General features: G+C 44.8%; 1 long non-coding RNA gene across 1 annotated transcript; it reads right to left on the minus strand.

Moving 5' to 3' along the window:
- Positions 1 to 1,908: 1,908 nt before the first annotated feature.
- Positions 1,909 to 3,601, minus strand: LOC149523677 (uncharacterized). The gene is made up of 3 exons (XR_016350534.1): positions 3,290 to 3,601; positions 3,002 to 3,118; positions 1,909 to 2,812 (listed from the first exon to the last, which is right to left on the minus strand). It is a non-coding gene; the product is annotated as an uncharacterized LOC149523677 (long non-coding RNA).
- Positions 3,602 to 6,044: the final 2,443 nt, after the last annotated feature.

A 6,044-nucleotide genomic window follows, 5' to 3' on the forward strand; every position in this document is an offset into this window, starting at 1 on the left:
ACCCTAACCCTAACCCTAACCCTTACCTAACCCTAACCCTAACCCTAACCCAACCCTAACCTAACCCTAACCCTAACCCTAACCCTAACCCTAACCCTAACCCTAACCCTAACCCTAACCCTACCCTAACCCAACCCTAACCTAACCCTAACCCTAACCCTAACCCTAACCCTAACCCTAACCCTAACCCTAAACCCAACCCTAACCTATATAAAACCTCACAACAACCTAACCCTAACCCTAACCCTAACCCTAACCCTACCCTAACCCTAACCCTAACCCTAACCTAACCTAACCCTAACCCTAACCCTAACCCTAACCCTAACCCTAACCCTAACCCTAACCCTAACCCTAACCCTAACCCTAACCCTAACCCTAACCCTAACCCTAACCCTAACCCTAACCCTAACCCTAACCCTAACCCTAACCCTAACCCTAACCCTAACCCTAACCCTAACCCTAACCCTAACCCTAACCCTAACCCTAACCCTAACCCTAACCCTAACCCTAACCCTAACCCTAACCCTAACCCTAACCCTAACCCTAACCCTAACCCTAACCCTAACCCTAACCCTAACCCTAACCCTAACCCTAACCCTAACCCTAACCCTAACCCTAACCCTAACCCTAACCCTAACCCTAACCCTAACCCTAACCCTAACCCTAACCCTAACCCTAACCCTAACCCTAACCCTAACCCTAACCCTAACCCTAACCCTAACCCTAACCCTAACCCTAACCCTAACCCTAACCCTAACCCTAACCCTAACCCTAACCCTAACCCTAACCCTAACCCTAACCCTAACCCTAACCCTAACCCTAACCCTAACCCTAACCCTAACCCTAACCCTAACCCTAACCCTAACCCTAACCCTAACCCTAACCCTAACCCTAACCCTAACCCTAACCCTAACCCTAACCCTAACCCTAACCCTAACCCTAACCCTAACCCTAACCCTAACCCTAACCCTAACCCTAACCCTAACCCTAACCCTAACCCTAACCCTAACCCTAACCCTAACCCTAACCCTAACCCTAACCCTAACCCTAACCCTAACCCTAACCCTAACCCTAACCCTAACCCTAACCCTAACCCTAACCCTAACCCTAACCCTAACCCTAACCCTAACCCTAACCCTAACCCTAACCCTAACCCTAACCCTAAAGCCCAAACCCTAAAGCCCAAACCCTAAAGCCCAAACCCTAAAGCCCAAACCCTAAAGCCCAAACCCTAAAGCCCAAACCCTAAAGCCCAAACCCTAAAGCCCAAACCCTAAAGCCCAAACCCTAAAGCCCAAACCCTAAAGCCCAAACCCTAAAGCCCAAACCCTAAAGCCCAAACCCTAAAGCCCAAACCCTAAAGCCCAAACCCTAAAGCCCAAACCCTAAAGCCCAAACCCTAAAGCCCAAACCCTAAAGCCCAAACCCTAAAGCCCAAACCCTAAAGCCCAAACCCTAAAGCCCAAACCCTAAAGCCCAAACCCTAAAGCCCAAACCCTAAAGCCCAAACCCTAAAGCCCAAACCCTAAAGCCCAAACCCTAAAGCCCAAACCCTAAAGCCCAAACCCTAAAGCCCAAACCCTAAAGCCCAAACCCTAAAGCCCAAACCCTAAAGCCCAAACCCTAAAGCCCAAACCCTAAAGCCCAAACCCTAAAGCCCAAACCCTAAAGCCCAAACCCTAAAGCCCAAACCCTAAAGCCCAAACCCTAAAGCCCAAACCCTAAAGCCCAAACCCTAAAGCCCAAACCCTAAAGCCCAAACCCTAAAGCCCAAACCCTAAAGCCCAAACCCTAAAGCCCAAACCCTAAAGCCCAAACCCTAAAGCCCAAACCCTAAAGCCCAAACCCTAAAGCCAGGCTCAGGTCTTTCCAGGCTACAGAGAATGACACCACAACAGGATTTCACATCAAGTTTATTTGGCAACAAAATGGCTTCCTTTTACAGCAACAGCTTACACATTTGGACTGTGACCAATACTGGACAGGTCCTATGACATGAACAATAATAATGTTCCATTTTCAGAGTCTTACATGACATGGTGAACATACACTGCAAGCAATACCTTCTCATATCAAAACCTCTCCTCTACAATATCTTGGCCCGCATCTCTAGCCTTTGTGATCCACAGTTGACCACGTGTCACCTGGCAAACGGCCAGCATGGTTCCTCCTTAGCACCGTCTTGTCAAAAAAGTTAAGTCAAAGACTGTCCGGGACAGTCCCAACCCTGATGCAGTGCAGCGAAACAGCCGGAAGGCTGACAGTTTAAAAAAAAAGTCAGCCTTGCGGCTGTTTGACTGCACTGCATCAGGGTTTATCATCACTGCAGTGATGATGCACTTTATGACTTGGATGACAAAATGAGTCATCTCACCAAGACTCAAACTACACATTACACTCTTAGAAATACAGCACTTACAATACATCAAATGCATGACAATACATCAAATGATACAGCACTCCAATACATCAAATGCATGACAATACATCAAATAATAAAACACTCCAAAACAAAAACACATACAGCACATTACAGTGCCCTCTCGTTACTTTGATGGCTAGAACACACACAATAACCACCAACTTCATTAATTTTGAATTTTTGGTACATGAACTTGACATATCTACCAATTGCGACTGCGAAAATATTAACAATGCCAACTCAGAACTTTGGTACTAGCCATCAAGACAAGAGAACACTGCAAATCACAAAGCGAGAAATACACAAACTCCACATCTTCCAAACAAAGGCACGCCAAATTCTTCTCCAGCCACGTAGAAATGTTCAGATCACACCAAAGAGGAAGACTTCCTACAGAAAGACAAAACAATTGTCACGGTTAATGCCCATACGACAAACTCGAGCCACTTCCGCTTCCAAAAAACACACATATACGGTGTAGTGCGAGTGAATTTTCCCCAGTGACATGCACCCGGTGAAATACATTTTCCCAAGCAAAATGCACAGCTCACACAACCCCTGATCAGAACCATACTTAACTTGGAAATCTGAAAGCAAATCCGATGCAAACTCTACATCTTCAAAACCAGCAAAGACACACCAAACTCCTCTCTGATAACAGACAAATCTCCAGATGGTACCGATGGAGAACACTTCCTATAGAAATGAAAAACAATTCTTACAGTTAAGGCCTGTACAACAAAACACAAACCACCTCAGCTTGCAAAAGGGCTCTATACAATCTAGCACAGGTAAACTTCCCCAGCAACATGCACGCAGTGAAATACAAAAACACAACAAAAGCCCTGATCGAGGACCATACTTAACTTGAAAATCTGAAAGCATATCTTCCAAACTGGCAAAGACAAGCCAAAGTCTTCTCCGCTTACAGAGAAATCTTTAGAGCACACCAACAGGGAACACTTCCTATGGAAATGAAAAACAATTCTCACAGTTAAGGCACACACGACAAACACAAACTACCTCAGCTTGGAAAACACGCATATGTGCAACATACCACAGCTGAATTTCCCCAAGTGACATGCACCCACTGAACCACATTGCTCAACTGAAACTCAGAGCACGCACGACAAAATCCAACCGCTGATCGAGAACCGTACTTAACTTGAGAATGTGAAATCGAATCCTATGTAAACTCTACTGCTTCAAAAAATGGCAAAAATCACACAGAACTCTTCTCCACTCACAGAGAAATCTTCAGATCGTAACAATGGAGAACCCTTCCTATTGAAAGGAAAAACAATTCTCACAGTTAAGGCACATACAACAAACACACACATGCTACGTTATGTATGTGAATGTTCCCAGTGACATGCACCCGGTGAACCACATTTCCCAAGTGAAATGGAGAGCACGCACAAAAAACAAAACCCCTCATCGGGACCGTACTTAACTTGAGAATCTGAAAGCGAATCCTATGCAATCTCTTCATCTTCCAAACCGGCAAAGACACGCCAAACTGTTCTCCGGTCATGCCAAAGTCTTCAAATCACACCGACAGGGAACACTTCCTATGGAAACGAAAAACAATTCTCACAGTTAAGGCACATACAACAAACACACACGTGCTACGTCATATATGTGAATTTTCCCAGTGACATGCACCCGGTGAACCACATTTCCCAAGTGAAATGCAGAGCGCGCACAAAAACCAAAACCCCTGATCGGGACCGTACTTAACTTAAGAATCTGAAACCAAATCTTCCAAACTGGCAAAGACGAGTCAAACTCTTCTCCGCTTACAGAGAAATCTTTAGAGCACACCAACAGGGAACACTTCCTATGGAAATGAAAAACAAATCTCACGGTTAAGGCACATACGACAAACACAAACTACCTCAGCTTGGAAAACACGCATATGTGCAACATACCACAGCTGAATTTCCCCAAGTGACATGCACCCACTGAACCACATTGCTCAACTGAAACTCAGAGCACGCACAACAAAATCCAACCGCTGATGGAGAACCGTACTTAACTTGAAAATGTGAAATCAAATCCTATGTAAACTCTACTGCTTCAAAAATGGCAAAAATCACACTGAACTCTTCTCCGCTCACAGAGAAATCTTCAGATCGTAACAATGGAGAACACTTCCTATTGAAAGGAAAAACAATTCTCACAGTTAAGGCACATACAACAAACACACACATGCTACGTTATGTATGTGAATTTTCCCAGTGACATGCACCCAGTGAACCACATTTCCCAAGTGAAATGCAGAGCGCGCACAAAAAACAAAACCCCTGATCGGGACCATACTTAACTTGAATCCTATGCAATCTCTTCATCTTCCAAACCATCAAAGACACGCCAAACTGTTCTCCGGTCATGGCAAAATCTTCAAATAACACAGCCAGGGAACACTTCCTATGGAAACGAAAAACAATTCTCACGGTTAAGGCACACACAACAAACTCAAACTACCTCAGCTTCGAAAACGCACATATGTGCAACATACCGCAGGTGAATTTCCCCAAGTGACATGCACCCGCTGAACCACATTGCTCAACTGAAACTCAGACCACGCACGACAAAATCTAACCGCTGATCAAGAACCTTACTTAACTTGAGAATGTGAAATCAAATCCTATGTAAACTCTACAGCTTCAAAAATGGCAAAAATCACACAGAACTATTCTCCGCTCACGGAGAAATCTTCAGATCGTAACAATGGAGAACGCTTCCTATTGAAAGGAAAAACAATTCTCACAGTTAAGGCACATACAACAAACACACACATGCTACGTCATATGTGAATTTTCCCAGTGACATGCACCCGGTGAACCACATTTCCCAAGTGAAATGCAGAGCGTGCACAAAAACCAAAACCCCTGATCGGGACCGTACTTAACTTAAGACTCTGAAACCAAATCTTCCAAACCGGCAAAGACAAGTCAAACTCTTCTTCGCTCACAGAGAAATCTTCTGAGGGCACGAACACGGAACGCTTCCTATGGAAATTAAACACGATTCTCAGCATTAAGGCACACACACAAAACGCAAACTACCTCAGCTTCCAAAACACACATATGTGCAACATATCACAGGTGAATTTCCCCAGTGACATGCACCCGGTGAACCACATTTCCCAAGCAAAACACAGAGCACACACAAAAAACAAAACCCCTGATCAGAACCGTACTTAACTTGCAAATCTGAAAGCGAATCCTATGCAAACTCTTCATCTTCCAAACCGGCAAAGACACACCAAACTCTTCTCTGGTCATGGCAAAGTCTTCACATCGCACCAACAGTGAACGCTTCCTATGGAAATGGAAAACAATTCTCACAGTTAAGGCACGTACAACAAATGCAGACCTTCACTTCCAAAAAACACACGTGATTTTTCCCAGTGACGTGCGCCCGGTGAACCATGTTTCCCCAAGTGAAACACAGAGCGCGCACAACAAACAAACAAACATCCCAATCAATGGCCGTACTTAACTTGCAAATGTGAAATCAAATCCACTGCCGTGAGAGAAAAATTCCCCCGCTCGCCAACTGCATCGCTGGTTTTCCAAATTAGATATCTTCTGGAGGCAGAACCTACAACAATGAC

The sequence above is a fragment of the Pelodiscus sinensis genome, chromosome 12, assembly GCF_052426305.1.
Source record: "Pelodiscus sinensis isolate ZL-2025 chromosome 12, ASM5242630v1, whole genome shotgun sequence".
NCBI classification, from domain to species: Eukaryota; Metazoa; Chordata; order Testudines; family Trionychidae; genus Pelodiscus; species Pelodiscus sinensis.